The 23,652-nt window shown below is 44.8% G+C and overlaps 1 protein-coding gene across 3 annotated transcripts in view; it reads right to left on the bottom strand.

The window, feature by feature from the left end:
- Nucleotides 1-23,441, bottom strand: part of ERG (ETS transcription factor ERG) — a 280,170-nt gene extending 256,729 nt beyond the window's left edge. For 2 of the 3 annotated variants that reach the window (XM_060098476.1, XM_060098479.1), the window contains exon 1: nucleotides 22,246-22,414. The gene's annotated coding sequence lies outside the window, so the exon portion shown is untranslated. Of the gene's footprint in view, nucleotides 1-22,245; nucleotides 22,415-23,316 lie in introns of those variants that run through there. The other variant, XM_060098477.1, reaches the window with a different exon arrangement.
- Between the last annotated feature and the right edge of the window lie 211 nt (nucleotides 23,442-23,652).

Genomic DNA, 23,652 nt, shown 5'->3' with positions numbered 1-23,652 from the left:
TCGACAGATGAATGGATAAAGAAGATGTTGCACATACATACAATGGAATATTACTCAGCCATACAAAGAAACGAAATTGAGTTATTTGCAGTGCCATGGATGGACCTGAAGACTGTCATACAGAGTGAAGTAAGTCAGAAAGAGAAAAACAAATACCGTATGCTAACACATATATGTGGAATCTAAAAAAAAAAAAAAAAAAAGAAAAAATCGTTCTGAAGAACCTAAGGGCAGGACAGGAATAAAGACACAGACGTAGAGAATGGACTTAACAACACGGGAGGGGGAAGGGGAAGCTGGGACGAAGTGAGAGAGTAGCAGTGACATATATACGCTACCAAATGTAAAATAGACAGCTAGTGGGAAGCAGCTGCATAGCACTAGGAGATCAGCTCGGTGCTTTGTGTCCTCCTAGAAGGGTGGGATAGGGAGGGTGGGAGGGAGACGCAAGAGGGAGACGCAAGAGGGAGGGAATATGGGGATATATGTATACATATATCTGACTCACTTTGTTATACAGCAGAAACCAGCACACCATTGTAAAGCAATTACACTCCAATAAAGATGTTAAGAAAATAAATAAATAAAAGGAGGATTAAAATGTCCATTTTGCAAGGTTGTCATGACAATGAGCTGGTATATACAGGGACCCAAGAAGTAGCAGTTACCATTATGTTAATATTATTAATGACTTTAGTTATTAAAATTATTAATAATGATAAAAAAATTTACATAATTCCACTCTACTGACTTATTGGCTTGTTTTGTGCTCAGCTGTTTATTCTGCATGTCTTTTTTTAATCAGTGGTGTTATCTGACTGCTTTACATTGTTTATTTTCACAGGTTTTGTGTGCGTGTGTGTACACACACATGTAAGTGCTCCAACAGGAGTTTCCATTTTCCCATTAGGACTTTTCCTCTGGAGTCTGTACAATTATAAAACCAAAACATTCAGCACTGTAAAAACGTTAACTGAGTGGATTCAAGACCAGGAGAGTTCTCATCATATCCATACCCATGAACATACTAGCTGGACATATCCACAGAAAACAAAGGTCTAAATGCTAAGGGATGGGACATGGCGCATGTGACTTTGGAAATAAATGTTGGGGATGGGGTGTGATCCAGGGGAGGAACTGTGGCTCATGGGACTCTTCAAAGAGAGAAACTAGTGTGGAATCTGAGCTTTTCCCCAATACCAGGAGGAGAGTTTTGAGAGGTTGCTGGAAACACCCCCCTTCCCTGCTTAAGGACAGTGTTGTGGTCCAGGTCTCAGCCTCTGGATAAGCCAGCCTGAGTCCAATATCCAGTTCAGCCACTTCTCCCCATGGGACCCTGGGCACGTTACTCAGAGATTCCAAGTCCCAGGGTCCTCTTCTGTGAGTTGGAGAGAATGGGTCTTCCCCCACTGGGTTGTGAGGATGAACTGAGGTAATGCAGGTAACATGTGTCACAGTCAGCACTCTAGAAATGCTGGATTTATTAGGATCATGTTATCATTTTGCATGGATCTAGTCCTTCCCACTCACAGCTGTTGTAGTCCATGATGAAACACAGTCTTTATCCGTGAACGTTTGCAACTTACTTCATCCCTAAAACATAGCACGTCCCATTTAAAAAATGGCACGTTGGACCCATAAGCTTACCTTCAGAACAGTATCACAAAAAGTAGAAACCCAGGCAGACAGAGCAAAGAAAGAGGAGACATCAGCCTAAGGGAGATACCCACTCAGTTTGGAAGATGAGAAGCCAATGGTTAAGTGGCGGCTGATGGAGGGGACCTCTGTGCCAGCAGAGGAGGAAGCCAGTAAAGGGACATACGATTCACACCACAGAACCCCAGAGAGGTCCAGATGTCTGAGGGCCCAGCACATGATGGAGGGGGAGAGGAGGGGCAAAAACGCGAGTTTAAGGAAGTTGACGTAAGGAGCAATTCAAGGGACTTCCTCTCCTGGGCATACCCTGGCAGGAAATTGGAGGTCCCACTCCAGAGGTGGTGAGGACTCCAAGCCCTGCAGAGTGTGGGCATGAGGCACTGGACTGGAAGGAGAATTAAATGAATGGTGAGACACCCCCCCTTCCAAGGACCTTCTCTCTACTTGACCTTCAGCACACCGCAGCCAGGCTCTCACCACCCCCAGCCTTGCTCCACTGCCCTTCCCAGGGTAGAAGGTTGCAGCACCCTTTGCTGGAGATACTGACCAGCCCCAAAGAAAAAGCTCTGAAACAGCCACGTGTTCCCCAATGCCATGGTCAGGACCCACCCCCATCATGGTACACATGACAGCCAACAACCCCACCTGGGCTCGATCTTCATCAGAACAAGCATCCAAGCACCACCAGATGGGAGAAAACCTCCAACATGAGAGAGAGTGACCAAAACCCAGCAAACAGAAACAAAGAAAAACATAAAGCAAAAAGATGACAGGAAGCAGAGAAAAATATTTTAACGTATAAAAACTATCATTTAGATACTAGAGATAAGTAAAGATGCTGCCTCCATTTTTTTAAGAAAAGAGGCTGAAATAACACATCAGAGAAGAGATTCAACTCCTAATTGATGAGTTCTAAGAACAGAGCACATGAAAAAATGGAAGGAAAATTATCAAAGAAATATTACAGGAAAACTTCCTATAACTGAAAGGCATGAACTTCTAGACAGAAAGGACCCCCCTGAGCACCTAACACAATAAAAGGAAGCAAACTCTGACTGAGGCACATCAGTGTGAAATTTCAGAACACCAGGAACAAGGAGAAAAACCTGAAAGCATTCAGAGAGAAGAAACAGGAACCATATAACCTGTAAAAATTGTGAATCACTATTATACCTGTAACTTATGTATTGTACATCAACTATACTTCAATAAAAAAAAGAAACAGGAACCAAGAAACAGGAAAGCATTGCTTTCCAAATCATGCGGAAAATGCTTTTTAAAGAGAATTGAATGCCTGACCAAATGGCCAAGCTGATGGCCACCCCAAGAATGAGAAGGAGGGGATAATGGGGGCACAGGGAGTCCCACACAAGAGATCCCCAGTTCTTGGAAGCAGCCAATTCACCTAGAACCTATGAACACAGGGCTCCCAAGGTCATCCTCTCCCTTCCCTCCAAAAACCTGAGAGATTACTGAATGTATCCTCCCACTCTGGCAGGAGATGCCAGTTCTGCTGGGGAGTTGACTGGCCTCTTACTGATAAGTACATAGTAAAACTAAGGCAACACTCAAATCCCAGGTATTAAAGACAAAAGGCAAACGCAGCACACCATGTGGTTCACCTTTAATAATAGTTACATAGTTATAATCACTTAGAAGTGAACATTAATGTAACTGACATCATTGCTTAACTACTTGGAAGGCTGGAGGAACGGGGAGGGGATGGCGTGGGGGATGAGCAAATTCTGCTCTTCCTTACTAGAAAATCAATAGTGCCCAAACTGAAACGTCAGAAAGGAGCAGCACCAGCCCATGATTTATAAACATGGAGGTAAATGACAGAAGAACCGTTAAGATGACAGGAGTTACCCTTGGGAGGTGTTGGGCAGAAAACTGCTATTTTTCATTATAAGCTTGGAAATACTATTTGACTTTTAAACTTAGATAGATAGATCGATATGTATTATTATTATTTTATTTTTATTTTTATTTTTTGCAGTACACGAGCCTCTCACTGCTGTGGCCTCTCCCGTTGTGGGGCACAGGCTCCGGACGCGCAGGCTCAGCGGCCATGGCTCACGGGCCCAGCCACTCCGCGGCATGTGGGATCTTCCCAGACCGGGGCACGAACCCGTGTCCCCTGCATCGGCAGGCAGACTCTCAACCACTGCGCCGCCACGAGGGAAGCCCTTAGATATGTATTATTTTGAGAACAGTAACAACTACATTAGAAAAGTGATACAATGTGTAGGGGGCCGTCAGAGTGAATAAACTAAAGAAGAGGCAGCCGTGGAGCAGATTTCTGAGGATGGATCAGGAGCCTGGAGGTATAAAGCACCTCCTGCAGGACCGTCACACGCGCATCGTCAGGGCTGTGGCATCTGCCTGGTGGTTTGACCAAAGCTTCATGGGGAGAAAGAGGTACCAAACACACCCCTCTTCATTATTTCAGTAACACCTGTTTGTTTATTTAGGTCGTGTTACTATACCAAAAACTAGCAAAAGCCAAACCGCTCAGTGTAGTTATCTGGTGTTATACAAACCTCTTCCCCAAATCCACACACACGTTTTTTCATCCTTCACCTTTTAAAAGCCTTAAAGCTTAAGGTGAAAATTAGTTTAAAACAAAAAGTACTTCTGAATGGTAATTCGGCAGGACACATCAAAAGATTAAAGACATACACCCTTGACCCCAAAATTCCACTTCCAAGAATATATCCTAGTCTTTGGTAAACTAGACCACTGGTTTGCAACAGTGACCTTAAACCCTCAGAGAATGTCAAAATACTGATTCCTGGGCCTCAGCCCCAAGACAGCCTGATTTAATTGGACTGTGATGGGGCCAGGGCATCTGTATTCAGCAGCCAAGATGGAGAGCTCTTGGTTTATAATAAAGAAAACTGGAAACAGCCTAAGTGCTCAACAGAGAGGATGGGTGAAATCCATCATGATAGGGCCACACAATGGAATCCCAGACAGTGTTAAAATAATGTGGCAGAAAAAAGATATTTCATTAAGCATATTTATTGACATGGACAGATACTTAAAATGTTAAGTAAAAACACAGGTTATAAAAGTATATGTGATATGATCCACTCTTGGAAAAAAGTGTATACAAAAGAATTGCCACTATTCTGGAATTAAATGCAACATTGTCAGTAGCCGTAACGTCTGAGTGTGGAAAGATTTAATTTAAATATTTTTGTCTATCTGTATGTTCTAATATTTCCACAATGAAGAAAGTATTATAGAGACTGCCTATTACAGACATCGCCTTCCAAAGTTCAAAAATGCTTAGACATGTCATTTGTAAGTTTTAAACATTTTAACACTGTTCATATAGATTTCACCTCACGCCCCAGTCCCGGTCAACCAATAACTCTATACACACACCCAAACTCTCACCCAAATCTTTCGGGGCACACTGCTCCCTGCCAAGTCTCCAGGGTGAGAGGACAACTTCCCATGAGTTTCATCTCTCCTTTGTAGGTAATAAAGTTTGTCTGCCTCAAACCCAGAATATCCTTGTTAACTTCCTTACACCCACTGACCTTCTAAATTCAAGGGATGAGAGGGGAGCTGTTTTTACTGTAATAATATCAGGAAACCAGAGAGTGGATTTGTGAGACTCTGAGAGAGACAATGAGGAAGACACCAGCCCACCTCCAAACCCCCCAAATTCTAGCCCTGCTAAACCAATTACGTAATAGGGAAGAACAAATCTGACTCCATATGGGATCTGTTTCTTTTACTTTAAACTTTGTATTCTATTGCTTTCGCTGCAAGTTAAGAATGTTGCCTACAGCCTGAAATATACAGGATAGCCCATTCTCAAGGCTCTGACCTTTAAAGGTGTCACACTTTTCCATTCATATAGAGATAAAAAGTTGCAGAACAGAGAATAACATTTGTCTTGTTGGAGGTTTACAGGAACATCATGACCTGACCCACATGGACAGCTGCAAGAATAAAGGATCTGGCACCAAAAAGGCTGCAGCAAACAACAAATCCCCTCCCTTTTTGGTATAAAAGTAGCCTGAATTCTAACTCGGGTAAGATGGTTCTTTGGGACACGAGTCCACCATCTTCTCGGTCAGCTGGTATCTCGAATAAAATCGCTATTCTTTGCCCCAATAACTCATCTCTCAATTTATTGGCCTGTTGTGCAGCAAGCAGTACAAGCTTGGACTCGGTAACATTCAGGATCATTGGTGGAAGCTGTTGGGAGAGGTAGGAGGGATGAACTGGTCCCAGTAGGCATTCAGAACATGCGTGTGTCTTCCCAAGAAGCTTTGAGCAAGGGGCTGAGTTACAGATCACAGAGCATGAAACACCTGCAGGGGACAGACCTTCATACTCTGAGCAAAAGTTGCAAAGGCCTTCACCCTTCACTTTAACCACCCTGACACCCACTGCCTTCTCAGGGCCCCCTTCCCTCAGTCTTTGCATCAAAGTTGTCCACTGAAAAGAATCAAGTAAGCTGCAGAGTTCTGCAAATCGCTATCTTCAGAAGTTTTTGAAACTCAAGATAAAAGCAGTCAGGGAATTAAGACCAAACGCCAAATATGTGAGAAAAAGGCTTGAACATGTGGTGCAGTGTGAAGCGTCTGCTGCCCAGGCCCAGGGAGCAGACTTTTGCCAAGTAGTAGCAATCAAGCAGGATACTGGAGCAAGCAGGAAATCTAAAGTTAGGTTTTACTACCTATAATGGCGGATTTATTGAATGGTTTAATTGGTAGTCTCAGGACTAAACCCCAAGGGGGGAACAAAAACATCTTTCTGGACATACTTAGTGAGCCTGCATGCACTCCACGAACCTCACCTACAGCCCATGGACCTGCAAGTCTGCAAGGGGACAGAGGCAGGACCCAGCTCTTCCTTCTTCTAACCTTGACACACCCCAGAGCCAAGAGCACGGTAGTCCCTGGTCCTTTATTTAAGAGGCAGAATGCTTTCTTATGGTGGAACAGGCCTTCAGACCACACACAGAAACTCAGGTGTTCTGCGGAACAAAAGGACCCATTTGATCAGCCCGCTCCTGAAATATCCCAACCCACGAGAACAACGCTCAAAAGGTCAAAGGCAGATTCGACTCAACCAAGATTGTTCCATTTCAGTGCTGGCAGGATCATTTGAAAATTTTCCCAGTTCCATTTTTGGTCAATGTAGAGAATCATGACATTGCGTGTTTATGGAAATCCCACGTGTTCAGAGAGATTTCAAGTCAATATGAGAAGAGAAGCACAAAGGCCTTGACTGGAATGCTGACTGGTGATGTAGGGCAGGTAACAAACCCTCCCCGGCAGGGGGTGACACAGCCCAGCACCCAAAGAAACCAGCCACTGGCGAAGGCTGGGGTCCCCAGGGACTAGCGTGACCATAGCAGTCCCTTCTATCACCCTGCTCCCTTTCTGTCCCATCAGCTCAACAAACGTGAGTGAAGTTGTTTGTCTTCCCTGGAAGGGTCTTTCCAGCCACACTCACCCCCTCTCTGGGTGGCACCCATGGATCCACTGTGGATGGACTTGGAGTCGACAGCCTGAATCAAGGCCAAGGCATAAAGAGGGGAGGGAAAAGCAGGGACGGTGACTGCCTTTCTGACTCCAGTGAAAATGGGGCTCCATTTTTTAGAATGGCATTCTGTCTGCAAACCAACATGATGCTATTTTCACTCAGTAGAAGAATCCCTTTTAAAAGAAGCTTCTATTTATTCCAACATACTATAAAATAATGAGCAGACATCTTTGCTTTTAAAAATCTTATATTTTTAAGGGGGATTCAACTCTCCAATGTTAAAAGAACTTTCCCCAGGTTCCACTAGTCTTGTGAAGGCTTCTGTTTAGGTGTGGAGCCTTCCCGTACACGGGTAGCAGGTGCCTTGACCTATAGGAGCCCCATAGAAGGAGATCACATAGAACATGGTCTTTTTCTACCTGAGTAATTAGCAACAGAATGAAATTCAGTAAGACTGGGGTCCTCCTCGGACCTCTCTGAATGTGGTCTAAGAAGAGACAACTTATCCTGAATTCTAGGCTCTGGTGAGAGGTTATCACAATATTTACAGGATTACTGCAATATTGTAATCTATGCAATAGATTATATGTATAGTACACATGAAATCTATGTACTAGATTATATATATGTGTGAATGTATGTGTGTGTATATATATATACGTGTGTATATATATATGTAATAGCTTATGTTTATTAAAAGATTTGGGGTGGAGGAATGCCATGCAAAAATCACGTGAAAGACAATTGAGCCAAGCAGTGAAACAATGCTGAAATGGCCTAGAAAACCAAATGGTATTTGATATTTATTTTTCTGGATACAGACGTGGACTTCATGTTATCACTGACCCTGGTTGGTTAGAATCCTCAATGTTTTCTCAATTCCTAGACTGCTTTATAGTCAACAGTCTCAATCAGTAAGTTCAAAGGGAATTCCCCAGAAAAGGCAGCATGAAATAAGTGTCAACGATGGCTACAGAAGATCAGATATATAGCTTGTAATATAAGTAAGTGTTTAGGCATACACTGTGGTGCGTCATCTAATCTGGTCCTATTACCAAGAAAAAGTAAATAACAATGTAATGTTTTACTATGGCATGTAGTGTGACGGCAGTCATAGTTTGAAGAGGCATTTTGAGCGATTTTTAAGGGCAAGCACTCGTCAACTTCCAAACCTGTTCTTCATGTGACCACGTCATAGCACTTGGTCAATTCTCCCGTTTGGTTTTCAAAATTCTGACTGTGGATCACCACTGACTCAAACTATGTGTAAGAAATGAAAAAGAAGGCTTGTGTGAAGGAGAGGGGGAAGGGTGAGGAGACAGAGCTTTCCTAATTACATGTGACTTGCTTGGAGGTTAGCACCTCTTGAGATGAAGACAACAAAGACAAAAAGAATCCATGAAAATGCACCTTTTACCTTCCAAATGCACAGCACAGACAGCATCAGGGCAGGAACAGAGGCTCCGCATCACATCACGGGCTCAGAGATGCTCAGGCCCAGATACCCGCCTGGATCGCCTATCTCACCAGAAGCAAATTTCTTGGTGACATTCCAGAAAGAAGCCTACTACCAGAAAATATCATAACTCCTCCTATACCATGAGCTGGAGGTAAGCATTTTTTAACAACTTAACCTTTGTGTGTTCTGCACTCACAGTAATGTTATTTATCATTTGATTATTCTAGAAGAAAAGGGACCCTGGATACTTTTACTGACTTTGAGAACCAGGGGATTTGGAAGGACTGCTGGTGAGGAGGGGAAACTCAGATACAACGTGAGCTTCTTACCAAACCGCTCTGGTTTCACAGCTCGCACGTCTCTCCCTTCCTAAGAATCTGGTTTTTTCCCTCATCCAGTTTTTCCTATTTTTGGTCTCACTGGGTCCCTTCTAGTAAGTATCCCGTCAGCTCCAGCCGTGGGCAGGCTGCTCAGACGGCTCAGAACACTCACCCTCCACCTCTGAGTCAGCTGCCTGTTCATGGAAATACTATACAGTGATCATTTTCATAAAAATTTGTGCTGGCTTGGTTTTGTTTCTCTTGACACTAGCCCAAATGTTTTTCTCTTCTGATTGATTTTTGGTTTCAACTTGGCGTGTTTGGGGGGGGGCTGTTTATTGTTTAATATATTTCCATTTTTACTGGAGGGGAAACATTAGCGCCAAAGGGATCCAGCTGCATCCAACCGGCCACATAACCTGTATTTCTACATCCGAGACTACAGGGAAGAGCTGTCTGCAGAAGCAGAGGAGGGCTGCTCCTGCCCAGACGGGGAAGAAAAAGTGGCCTTTCTGGTCACTGACACGCAAGGGTGCCCTGGCCTCCTGGGGACTTCTTTTTGCAACTTGGGTGTTTCTGAAGACTTGCTGATCGTGTATACCCTAAGTCTGATAAGCACCCCATCACCTGTTCTCGTGCGGAGTGTGTGGTCAGCAGAAATGCATGGTCAATGGAGCCCTTTGAGAAATACACAAGGAGCCATCAACTTCCTTTGCTTGAAATTAACCCAACACTGTAAATCAACTATACTTCAATAAAAAAATAAAATTTAAAACAATTGCCCTTGCTTTAATACTGTCAGTTTTCAGGCCACTCTGGATACAAAGGAGAACGTAATTCCCCAGCATAATGTCCTGAGTCCCTTTGGATTCCCCACCCCCCGCCGTCAATCCTTTCTAAGATCGTGGACTGGCATCTGCCATCTCTTCTCTAAACAATCAGCATCTCTTGAAGTTAAGCCATGCATTCCCAAGGAGGCTAAAATCTGTTCTTGGAGGAGGAAAAAAGGTCTCACTCTTTTATGTATAAAGCACAGATACACCTAAATGTAGATATACATGTATATGTACAATGTAAGATTCCTAAACCGATATGCTGTGTAACTGTGGTATTAAATTTTCACGTGGGAGAGGGGTGATTAGGGGAAAAAATGTCTGAAAAGACTCCTTAGGGGACTGGTTATGAAAAAAGGTTGAAAAATAATTTAAGCCTAAGGGTAACTGCATCACAAAATATTATGACTTCTTGATATGTTTAGCACCGGTGCTTCAGTGATAAAGAAATCCTGTTTGCATTTACTCCAGTCTGTTTACGATGTGCCCATAATTATTTCTTTGTAAACTGGGATTGGAAGAGTTATGCTACACTGAGATACTCTTTAACCAACAATTCACATACATGTCTCCTCTTGTTTTAGAAGCCAATGGGCACTGAGTGCAAGAAACAAAACCAAAGAAAAAAAACAAAAACCAGGAAAGGAAAGAAATCAAGAGCTAATACGCTGATGCAAATGAAGCAGATGCTTGTACTTATTTGAAAACAATGACCTATTTTTTTTAATGTCTACAAACTAAAGATCTCTCAGAATATCTTCTCATTCCATATTAAATATCCAACGCAGCAAACAATCTTTGCCTTGCCTTAGTCTATTAAGAACCTACCAAATGTAAAATAGATAGCTAGTGGGAAGCAGCCGCATAGCACAGGGAGATCAACTCGGTGCTTTGTGACCACCTAGAGGGGTGGGATAGGGAGGGTGGGAGGGAGGGAGACGCAAGAGGGAAGAGATATGGGAACAGATGTATATGTATAACTGATTCACTTTGTTATAAAGCAGAAACGAACACAGCATTGTAAAGCAATTTACTCCAATAAAGATGTAAAAAAAAAAAAGAACCTTACTTATTCCAGAAAGGAAGCATGCGTTTATCTTTCTCAAATACATGATGTGCAATTCTTTTTTTACTTGCTTGGAGTGAAGACTAAAAAACGGTGTTTTATCTTGCTTCCTTTGCCAGAGCCAACGTAACTGATTCTCATTCTCATTTCCACTTTTTATATCTTCTTTCATCTGGGTTAAGCCGGAACTCATTCCCAGAGAGAGCCTATATTTCCAACAGGGCCGTCCACGATGCTACATGTTTTCCTGACCTGCACTGCCTGTGTCCTTGCTGGAGAGAGAAATGGAGTCATTTTGACTCATAATCTCAGAGGTTACGTAAGCCAGCATCACAGAATACAGAAGTAACTCTGTGATGACCTCAAAGTGTAATTTACAGACAGTAAGTGGGGTATGTTTTTGGTGCTAAAACTCCCAGACTAGGGCAGACTTCTGAATAATCTTCAAATATCAGGAACTCTGCGAAAATCCTCCCTGTCTGATAACTGATAAAGATTGCATGGTGCTCACTGAATCTCCTAAGGCCTCTGACTCCCTCCCCTCTTCGGAAGTGCCTGGACCAGAGAGTCCTGACAGCCGGGGCCAAAGAACGCAGTCACCTGCCTCCAGCAAATCCACTCCGATTCCCCCTCATTCCCAGACACAAATTTCCATGAAAACCAGACACAGGACAGAAACCAGGGGCAGGATATTCCAAAATCGCTTCACATCCGCAGCCTGATTTCATTAGACTCACTGCCTTGTTTCTTTTAGCCCCTGTGCGTGTCCACTGCAGGTGACACTTCGCTGACGCTCACCTTCAAAACCGTGCTATCCAGACACTTAAGGAAATAAGACCCGTGCAGGAGGGACAGGGGCTCTGCTTGCAGAGAGGGGGATCAGTGAGTTTAGAGACCACAGGGACAGGGAAATGCTTAGCAACGCCTTTACAAGGTGACTCTACTGGGTGTTACTGGTCCTGTCACTGAATCTGCCCACACATCCTTACAGCATATGAAAGCTGTTCATCCCGAAGGGGGGAAAGAAAACACTCCACAGTTGACATTCTTAATCCAAGTTTACCTAAATACAGCAGTTTCCAAGAGTACATTTTAGCCATTTCACACCCAACCAGAGAAGCTGGTGGGGAATCCATGTGCGGATGGGCAGCCCCGCTGGGTCCCTGTCACCTTCTCTGTGCCCCAGCCCAGAGCTGCAGCCACGAGCTGTCAGAGCCGTTCAGCAATTTGCCTCCAAGGTCTTGTTTGAGGATGTGGCAACTTGCAAGGACCCCACACAGAAGCAACTGGACCTCAACTTTCCCTGCCGAGCCACGCTGCCAGTCGAAGGCTCTGGGTGGCTCGCATCAGTGTGGTCTCGTATTCGCTCTGTTTAGACCACTTGCCTCGCACGTTCTCATAGTTACACATATTCACTGAACATAACCCCGAGTGAATTATTTAAGAAGGCTTAATGTGCTTCAGACTTCTCAAATATAATTTAGACTTTAAATTAAATTTGTACTCCCGTGGGAAAGTGGTGCATTGAACGCGGCGTATGGGATCGAGTGGACATGCAGTAGGTCTTGGAACAGAATTGCAGTTACGTTGACAGGATCTCACCTGGCGACCGATGCTCCATGTTGAACGAAACGGGACTGAGCTACAAGATTTAATGTGTTGCCTGTGTTTGAACGCAGCAGAAACATACACCGCACAAACGCTCTCACTTTTTGGGTTATTCCTTGCTGACCTAAAATGAAGCATCCGACAATGAGAGATGCGGAACGTATAGACCAGCACACAAAGCCACATTTGTTAGTTCTGAGTTCTCTGCGTTTTTGTAATAAATCGCAAAATCCTTTCTCTCTGTGTTTGAATGCCAATAACTGCCCTGAATTAGGTGTTAGATTCTGCACAGCAAATTCGAGTTGAGAAAAGGCATACATATCTTATTTAACACACTTTTGTTTCATTTACAGTAAGCACTGCCCACCAGCAGAAATAAACCAGAACAATGGAGTGAAATCCCCTTCTGCCCGGGGGGGTAATGAACACAAACTATCTAGAAAAACGTGCAGACAAGGAGTTTGCTGCAGACCGGGCCCTGAACTGAACACAAACTTCTTATTCAGGGGAAGGTAAATGAGTAAGAATCTATAGGGAAGGGTTTTACTTTGCATAAACATTAAATTAAATCAGCTCTAAAACATGCATACGGTAAAAGGGCTAAGTTATTCAGTGACACATTACACATAGTACACCAGCAATAATAAGCAGCATGCGACTGACTTGGCCATGAACTTCAGCGTTACAGGAGAGGGAAAGGCCCACATTAGATGCAATCTGCCACCACCAAACTGTGTGAACGTGTGCTCTGAGAAGTTAATTCTGTAGCAATCCATCTGACGGCTATCCATTCTTTCTCTGGGATTCTAGCACCTCAAGAACGCTATTCCTCAAAATGATAAATTGTATTATCCTCAAGACACTGTCCACGGGCAAAATAAGAAAAATGTCATCCGGCCGGGATTACCCTTAAACAGGGAATACTCAAATACGATGTTTATACGAGAAGCTGTCAGAGCATGATTCCAACAAAAGCAGCACTATTTGTCACACATGAAGTTTCAGTCTGAAAGTAGATATCTGGTTTTGCCTCTTAAAAGCATGAAGTGAGTCAACAGGAAATCATACATACGTGATCTCTCCAATCTGAAAACTGCAGGTTTGATACTGGACATACCATGCTAGCATTCACTTCTTTATTGCTATCGTTTCTGGCTCCAGCGTGATATATTGGGTGATGTCGCCAAGGGGGACACGAAATCACAAAAATTCGATTACTGTGATCAAGTTATATAGTAGACTTCACAGCTACTAATTATATGAAATCTGAACACCTATGCTGAATAGTCTCGACCTGCACTGTCCAATACAAGAGCCACATGTGGCTACTGAGCACATGAAATGTGGCCAGTCCAAATTGAGATGTGCTCCATGTAACCCACACACTTGATTTTGAAGATTTAATACAGAAAAAAATGTAAAAGAGCTCATCAATATTTTTATATAGATGACACTTGAAGTGATAATATTTTGGACATGTATTACATAAAACAGATTCTTAATTTTTAATAATAATTTAATAATAATTATTAATTTCATGTTTCTTTTTCCTTTTTAAAACTACACGAGACTCACATTCTATATCCCCTGCCCAGCGCTGCTCTGACCTTCCACCCACCCTGCCTCCATGTCACCCTGCCCCCTTCTTGTCACTTCCGTAAGTGGACCCTCTGTGCTGACCAAGAGAACTCCCCATAGCAGTGGGGATCCAGAGCCGAACCCCAGCTGGGTTCTCACTCTGCTCTGGCTCTATCTGTGTAACTGTGTGCACATCACTCAGCCCTCCCAAGCCTCACTTTGCTACTCTGGAAAATGGGGCAATAAAACACCACCTTCACAGAGCCATGGTGAGGATGCCCTAGGGCAACAGGGATCCCATGTCTGCACCACCTGGTGGAGTCAAGGTCAGTGACCATGCTCTAACCATCACATCTCACTTCCCCTTTGCAAGATTACTTTATTCCCTGCCTTTTAACTTCACACTTTGTGTCTAGCTTGGTCCTTCCAACACCAGGGGTTGGGCACTTCCTGTGCTGTGTCCCCCAGCTCCCAGGGGGCACTTCCCACACTCCGAGCACCGCAGTGCCTGACTCCTCCACGCGGCTGCCTGCGGCTGGCCTCCCACCCCCATCCCTGATTATCTAGAGCCAGGATACGCCATGGTGCAGGCCCAACGCACCAACCTTCGGGAAGCCTTTTTTGGTCTTCCTCTGGCATGGTCTAGATCCCTTTTTGGTTGTATGATTCTTAGGAGGTGGACTATGTTATTTACACTCTATCTTGTTCTGTAAAAGGGTTTAAAGTGATCCACAAGGATACAGGTGATATAACAAGGTTTTTTTAAAAATTCTGAAGTAGATGCAAATTAAACAATAGAGATGAGGCTAAAGGGAAACAAGGGCAAGAACGGGAAGAGGAGCTGAGAACGTGGCAGCCCACCAGGCAGGTCACAGGATCCTGCCCCCGTGCCGGGTCTGGGCACACGCACACCTCCAAGCTGGACGAATGACATCCAACTCAGACAGCAACTCCTGATGCTGGGTCGACCCAAAGTCTTGAAGAGAGAAGGGCCTGTGTGATAAGATAACAAGCTTCCCCAACAGCTGACCTACAGCAGGCATGGGGATGGTCTCCGTCATGGCCCCGAATGTGGCACCTCAGAGCCCCCTAGGGACCACTCCCTCCACCACTGCACAGCCTAGGACCCTGGCTCACGGTCACACCAGCCTGCTTCAAGCAGGTGGCACTGATGAATGTGCCATTTTCGTTGGCCTGAGCATTCACCCCCTTCCTAGAACCCATGGCCCGTGCATTCACCCTCTTTCTAGATCCCACAGCCCGTGTGTTCATCCCCTTTCTAGATCCCATGGCCTGTGCATTCACCCCCTTTCTAGATCCCATGGCCTGTGTGTTCATCCCCTTTCTAGATTCCATGGCCTATGCTTTCATCTCCCTTCTAGAACCCATGGCCTGTGCATTCACTCCCCTTCTAGATCCCATGGCCTGTGCATTCACCCCCTTTCTAGATCCCATGGCCTGTGCATTCACCCCCTTTCTAGATCCCATGGCCTGTGCATTCACCCCCTTTCTAGATCCCGCGGTCTGTGCGTTCACCCCCTTTCTAGATCCCATGGCCCGTGCGTTCATCTGCTTTCTAGATCCCATGTCCCGTGCGTTCATCCGCTTTCTAGATCCCATGGCCCGTGCGTTCACCCCCTTTCTAGGTCCCATGGCCCGTGCATTCACTCCTTTTCTAGGTCCCATGGCCCGTGCGTTCAGCCCCTTTCTAGATCCCATGGCCCATGCATTCAGCCCCTTTCTAGATCCCATGGCCCGTGCGTTCACTCCCTTTCTAGATCTCATGGCCTGTGTGTTCACCCCCATTCTAGATCCCATGGCCTGTGCATTCACCCCCTTTCTAGATCCCATGGCCTGCACTTTCATCCCTCTAATAGATTCGGTAGCATGGACACTCACTCCCTTTCTAGGTTTCAGCTCCTGAAGGCCTGACCCGAGGCTCCCCCACAGTGCCTTGCACTGAAGGATCAGCTTGCCCTTCTAGTCTCTTCCTGGCGCTTGCCTCTCTGTTACTCAGAATGCCCCTCCTCTGCTGGAGTCCTGAACCTTCCAAGCCTGGGTCAAATCTGACCTCAGACAGGTCTTTCCCTGCTCGGCACTCCCTGCGTTCTCCTGCATGAATTTCCACCTGTGGATATTTATCCCAAGGACGTTGCGTTCAGAGTGAATGCTATTAGCTATTTGGAGTGGAAGGGGCTACAGTTTTCTTTACATGTTGTCAATACAACTAGTTGAGCAAAGAGTAATTGAGGCAGACCACTAATGGCTGGAATCAAACAGGCAGACAGGCAAGTTCCATTACATTTGCAGTTGCTTTTCTAGTCTCTAGGTATGTCCAGTGTCTTAACAGTCCCTATGGGATCCACATTCCCATTTCTCTTTCAGGACACTGCTCTCATTTAATAGGTGATCAATAAATTTTGATTGAGAAATGTGTTTCCAGGTTGCTTCAATTTAATAAAGCAAATTCAACATGATGCAACGCTTCATATTTGCAAAGAAAAACTTATATGCATGCAAAACATAGTTACAAATGCGATCTTAAAATTAAAACAGATATAACCCCTTTTCTGCCTCCCAGGAGTTTACTGAGGGTTCTACATACTTATGGGACGATTTTTCTGGACTTACCTCCAGTTTTACAATTTGGGAATAAAGTACGTAGGAGAAACTGGTCTTGTGGGATGTTCTGTTTACTCATCTATATTTACAAGCCTTAGAGAACTGCAAAAATCCATCAAATTTTCTCATGAGATAGGATTATAAGCCACTTCAGACATGATACTACTTTAGCTGTAAAACCCTCTCCCTTTGACCCTGCAAGCAGCAAGCAACAATCTCTTTCTCTGCTTTAAGGGCAGGGTTTTGGGTGGGGTTTCAGAACTTAAATCCTGGTAATATGCTGACCTAACACCCCTTCTCCAGGAGAGACTCGCAGTATTCCCTGGACTTGATCTTCACTGTCATTATTTCTATTTTAAAACTGTGTAGAGAAGTAAATGTTCCTGCCAGGATCAAACAGACTAAAAAGTACTTTTCAATACTGAAGAAGCAAATTTTTTCCTCCACTTTTGTTTATTCTGTCATCTTGCTACTGTAACTTGCACTCCAGAAAGAGCCAGCCTTGCACAAGGCACGTTTAAATTTTGAGCAATTATAGACCCAGATTTGTAAATCCGGCAGCAGGCCCGCATCAGCTTTGGGAGATTGGATATGATTTTAATGAGATTCCATTCTTCTTAAAATGCAATCTTCTTAAAATGTCCCTGAGACGCCAATTGGCGTCTTGTTTCCCAATAAAAAGAAATCTCGATTTTCTGATATATTTAATTTCAAGTTTTATGTTGAGATGGCAAGTGTGCGTGGTTTGTGTTTCCAAACATTTCATTTTACTAGCACACACTTCAGCTATTATTTATATTCAGCTTGGTTCTTTGTACATCCCATGGAAGAATCCTGAAATCGTCCTTGTTCACTCCTGGGGTCCCAAGGTGCCACCGTGATCACCTCCCTCCCACCAGCCTCCTCAAAACAGCTTCTTTCAATCTCTCCCCAAAAGCCTGAGCTCTTCATTCTCTCCAGCACAAGCAGAATTCCAAGCACCAGTAGCACAAGGAGGAGGGAACAGTGCTTTTCCATTGCCTGCTCCAATCAATTGATTATATTAAGGCAACGGGTCGTTAACAGACAGAGTAAGATCTTGGGTTTCTCCTGTTGTTCAGAAGAGCACAGAGCCTGACGCCCAGCTTAGTTCAGACAGAAAGGTGCCCAACACCAGTTAATCCATTTCCGCGATGCTGCTTATGACTTTTCACAAACGAATCCTTCCTCAAGGTGGTGACACAAACCTCCCTGCCTAGAGCACCGAAAAACATGCACACGCATCTCTCTTTTACTTTGCAACTTAACTACTTTAGTAAAGCCCCAAGGATCCATAACCCACGTTTCCACTCCCTCACGGAGGAAACGAATCTCCCCACACCAAGAACAGAGAATCACTCAGTGGAAATATGACCAAGCGAGTACATTACCGCTCAAAGCCCCTTCACTCCACTGCACTCAGACTAAGGGGCAAACACTCTTCTTCACTTTTAAATGAAGGTTTGGGAACCTCAGCCAAACCCTTAATCAAGTGAAAGTAAGGGTTTCCTGTTTTGTAAAATCACCGTAGATGTGCCTGTTTTTCTTTTTTCTTTTTTTAAATCATTCTTTAGGTTTTATTTTGCATTTATTTATTATTTTTTATAATATATGTTTTTCTTCCTATCCATTGCAGGCATGTTTTTCTCCCCCAGAGTAGGTTTTCCTGGGGGAATAATTATTAAAGTAATAGTAGCACTAAAAGGAATCCGATATGAGACACTAACGTGTGAAAATCTCATTCCCACTAAAACAGTTCAAAATTAGGCAGTATGTTTTAACTACAGATCTAGGTTTTCAAAACCCCTAGACGTGCTAACAGTTTGTTCTAGGTCAGATCTCCCGTCTAATTCTCTAGGGTTGTGATTTTCAAAAGTGATAAATTAATTCAAAAGGCCTATTGTACACACTTTAAGGATATTGTAGGCTTCACCCACAGCCATTCTGAAATGGGAAAAAGTCACAGGACTAAACTTTCTTTGCCCCTGCTTCTGACCAGGCGCTGAGTCAAGGTAACTGAACCCCTTACTTTCATTGTTAAATTACTGCTTCTCATACTCAATCAGGGTCTTCCAGATTATGACAGGCCACTGTCAAAATAGAAGAACTTAAAAGTTACTTTAAATCTAAAACTCAGACCCAGTGCTCCATTTTTAGATGCACCCTTTAATTACTTGGTGGTGTCTACATCTTACTTACGCTTAAATTTAGCAAAGTAATTTTAGATCACTCGCCTTTAGATCACTTCACTACCTTCACTAGATCTGCAATGTTACAAACATAGAGCACCGAATCCTCTCTCTTCTAAATACTAAAATGTTTAAAATAAAAGGTAAAAAAGTTAAAAGGGCAACATTTCCCCCTGGCTATTTTGAAAAACCGGTGCGAATGAGAGCCCAGCCATCGGAGACTTCTGTTTTTTTAATCTACAGAGTAACTGCTTTGAATCTATCAATGTGAGAAGGTATATACTGACAATGCACAATGTACAGATAATTACCTGTTCCTAAGCCAAGTGAGGGTGCAAACAAGTACCAAGGAAGATGCCATCGTGACATCAACAATACAGGGGCAGCTAGGAGACCTCCTGTGTGAGTGTCACCAACTACGGCAGGGACTTTCAAAGTCCTCCCCAAAACTCACACTGCTACCACCACGTATAAAAACTTTCTGAAACTGTGTCCAAAATATTTGAATCCCTCTGTTGCGTCAGCTTGTTTTTCTTACAAATGCAACTCAAAAGGTTTGAAGAGTTTCAAATTCAAGGTGCAGATCATAAACAAAGGCTGTGTTTTGAAGGACGATATACCCTGGGAATGCCCAAGTATCCTTACACTTTGGAGAAAGAAAATGGAGCCCCTTTGGCATTCTCCTCCTCACTGGAAAAGCTTGTCCAGGAAGCAAAGGGTGATCAAGCCAGGAGGTGACAAAGAGACCTGCATTTAGAGAGATCGACCCCCAGCTTAAACAGAGGACTGACTTGCAGCATCACAAAGCCGGGATTCTGCTTATAATGACTTCCTTCTGATCTAAGTTACCTGGACCACTTCTTGCTTCCCAGGCTCCAGCAGTCTCATTAGAAGTGGGTGTCTCTCTGTCGACACCTCCTGAACGAAGTTCCATGAAACAGTGAGTGGCACCGACATTTATTCAACACGACACTGTCTCCCCACCCCCCATATCATATGACTGATGCTGACCTGCTCTGGTTTTTCACTGGGGAATAGCAAAAGATCTCAGGAACATTAGCTCCTCTGTCTTGTGAAGAAATAAATCCCCCTTCTATTATTTTTGTTGTTGTTGTTTAAGGACAGGTAACAAGGTAAGACCAAAGCTAATATTAATTTTAGAAAAAAAAGTTGAAAATTTCCTGTTACCTACTTACAAAATATGATATGTTCCATATACACACAATATATAAAATTTTAGAATAGTATGTAAGTTAAAAATCAAGGTTGACATCTTTCAAAGAGGCTTTACTTCTTACTTATATATCCGGCACTCCACTGGGATCTCAGCCCTTACCACAAATAAAATAGTTGATTTTATGAGATGAGAAACTCAAGAATTTTCTTTAATATCAAAACAAAACAGGGGACTTCCCTGGTGGCGCAGTGGTTAAGAATCTGCCTGCCAATGCAGGGGACATGGGTTTGAGCCCTGGTCCGGGAAGATCACACATGCTGCAGAGAAACTGAGCCCGTGCGCCACAACTACTGAAGCCCGCGTGCCTAGAGCCCGTGCTCCGCAACAATTAGCCACCGCAATGAGTAGCCCGCACACCGCAATGAAGACCCAGCACAGCCAAAAAATAAATAAATTTTAAATAAATAAATAAAAAAAATAAAAATGAAGTTGCTTTAAAAAAAAAAGAACAAGAAGTGGAGGAGGCAATGGTTATAAACATGTGTACATGCAGCCCCATTACATAATCCAATGGTAAACAAGAATTCTCAAAAATTTACCTAAAGAAGGCGCATCAGAGTAAATCACCAAGAACTCATCATGAGAGAATAGATACATGGAAAATAATATATCACAATGCTACCCCAAATATTTAAAAATAAAATGAAGGAATTATAATGTGTTAGAAAAGAGAAGAAACCAAATTTTAAGTGTACCTGGAATTATATATTCTTAAATAACTCAAAAAGATATAATACGTATTTGCTGGTTTAGTGTAATTTCCAAGTCATTGAGTCAAATAGGAGCTGTGGTTACCAAACCTCAAACTGTATTTGTGATATGTGTAGAACTCATAATGCCTTTCTTCAGAATTAGAAAACTTTGCATAGTAGCCACAAATTTGCACAGCTCATCCGGTTTCCACTAGAATTGTAATTTCAATGGTATAATTAGCTCATTCATAATTTGACACATAGTGAGTTAATTTATCTGGTTGGATTTTTATGTAATTTCTATTGCCTGGTCTTCCCACTGATGAAGCCAGTGCAAGCTGCTGCCAGCAAAGCAAGGGTTAACCCCAGGAATGTGACAGTTCTCCTGGTGATAAGGTGACTGGGTAGCTGAGGCCAGGTCAAGGGCTCTAAGCTATTTGGAGAGAATTGAAAATACTCAAAAATAATCTCAATGGGAAATAAACTCTATGCCCTATGTATGTCACCAGGGGAAGACTAAAAATTTTTTTAAATCACATTGAAAGTTTTCTGAACTACAGAAGCTCCAGAAACATGCACAGTGGGAAATCCGTGGCACGTATGAATACGTTCTTTGGAAAGATAACGAAATTATCCCAACGAATTAATAAACAACTCCATGTATTAAGTTCACATCGGCATTAAAATTGTTTATCCATTTTATTGGGCAGTTTAGTCTGCTATTGGTAATAGCATCGAACTGCTTTAAAATGTTAAAAATAATTCTATGCAGTACCTTTGGTAAAGCCTCTATACAATATATAACAGTGATACATAGATGTTGGATTTCAGGTAGAAACCAAGAAGGCTAGCTGATATACATATATATATATATATATATATATATATATATATATATATATATATATAAAATTTTTAAACATGCCAAGTTTCCCAATTAAAGCGGTAAACGGGAAGTACATAAACATAACAGCTGCAGGCTGAGGTGTCAGAAGGTGAAAAGACAGACAGAAGTGCAGAGAAGAGACTAAGCCCAGGTTTAGGAACGCGCGGTGAGAGCGCCGTCGAAGGGCGACTCCACGCACAGAAGGACCGACCCGGCAGTGACAGCCAAGCCCACAGCTCGCCTCGACTTTCAGCCAAGCGTGGGTTTTAATTCAAGACTTATTTCCATTCCAGACAACAACAAATAACCTCTTTCTCGGTGTCCCAGACGAGGCTCCCGCGGTCAGCTTTCCCGGCCCTCGCCTATTGCGGGGGTCTCCACTCCTCTCCCTCCGTCCCGGGCGCGCGCGCCTTCCGAGGACCCGGGCGACGATAAGCCGTCCCTCCCGGCGTCCCACACCCCACCTGTCCCGGCGCCGTCGGAAGAGACGGGTCACCCCGCTGCCACCGTCCCCGCCGCCGCCTCCAGCGCAGGAGCCGGGCAGAGCGCGAGGGCCGCGGGACTTACCGAGAGGCGAGCGCCGCCGTCGGGGGAGGGCGTGTCCCGCACGTGGGTGTACGCGCGTGTCCGCGCCCGCGTGTGCCCGCGCGCGTGCCTGGCCGTGGGCGCCGAGCGGGGCGGCACTGAGTCCCTGGCCGCCGACGGGCTCAGCCCATGGTGTGGGCGCCGGCCTCCGGGAGGCTCTGGCTCCCGCCAATCGCCGAGCAGGGCTGCCGCCCCGACGCGCTGCTCGAGATCCGGGAGTGCACGCCGGGGGCGGGGCGGGGCGCGGGGGCGTGAGTGGCCCGGGGCGCCAGGGTGCGGGTGCGCGCGCGCGCGTCCAAGAGCGCGTGGGTATGCGGGCGCGCGTGGCCGTGAGCGCGCCCTCGGGCCGGGGAGCGCGGGCGGCGCGGGCAGGTCTGGACCCTGCTTGGCTTTAGGAAGCAGCTGGCGGCTCCGAGGAGGAAGAGGAGGAGGAGCGGAGCCTGGGACGGAGTGAGCCAGAGTCCAGGCCCCGGCGGCGCGGGAGAGAAACCCAGGAGGACCCAGCGAGGACCGGAGAACAGGCGAGGGGAGGGGAGGGCCCGGGAGGTGAGGGGACGCCGCGGAGGTGCTTGCTCCTCGGAACTTAGTGAGAAGTAACTTTTTACCCAACCTCGGCCGTTACACACATTACAAATAATACAAGTTAAAACTGGTTGTTTCGGGAGAAGTTTAAAATGACCATCGACTGCCTGGGATGCTGATCAGAATTAAGACGACGTCGCCCTCAGCTTAATGAAGAGACGTGGTGCCAGGCGCCACCGGCTTTAGTAAGACCTGGAGTCACTACCCGCGCGTCCCGAGAGCGTTGGGACCCGATGGAGGAGGCTGAGGAGGAGCGGGATGCGGTCACGAGGATGCCAAGATGCCCAGGAGACACACACCCTGGTCTGATGGACAGACGCGGTGACAGCGGCCCTCCTGAGAACAGTGTCTGCAAGATACAGCCTCCAAAAGGGGGAGCCGCGAGGTTTGGCTCATCGGCCCGGGGGCACTGCGAAGCCCCTCCAGATGTTTTAGTTTATAAGTGATTTCTGACGTCAAAATCGCGCTTACCTGACTGCAGCTTCTCTTCACTCATGTCCCGCGGGGACCGTCCCTGCCTGATCGTTAGGAACCCATCCTAGAGCGTCCTCTTGCAGACTCTCCCCTTTCCGACCAAGTGAAAACTACTCGTGTTCCTCCCTCTCCAAACTTTAACAGCCAAGAACTTCAGCAAACAGCCAGAAAGAAAACTAAGCCCCCCCCACCGCCCGCCACCCCAAGGGAAGGGAGGGAATAAGCACTCCTTTAATTTGAAAAATAATAATTAAAACTCCCTCAACTTTTAAGGCCAGGCAACATAATCTATTAATTGGTCGCTATTAACATGCAGTTTTATTGACCATAGCA

The sequence above is a fragment of the Mesoplodon densirostris genome, chromosome 5 (genome assembly GCF_025265405.1).
Source record: "Mesoplodon densirostris isolate mMesDen1 chromosome 5, mMesDen1 primary haplotype, whole genome shotgun sequence".
Taxonomy (NCBI): domain Eukaryota; kingdom Metazoa; phylum Chordata; class Mammalia; order Artiodactyla; family Ziphiidae; genus Mesoplodon; species Mesoplodon densirostris.
The sequence above is the reverse complement of the archived record's forward strand: the minus strand, read 5'-3'. Positions and strand labels throughout refer to the sequence as shown.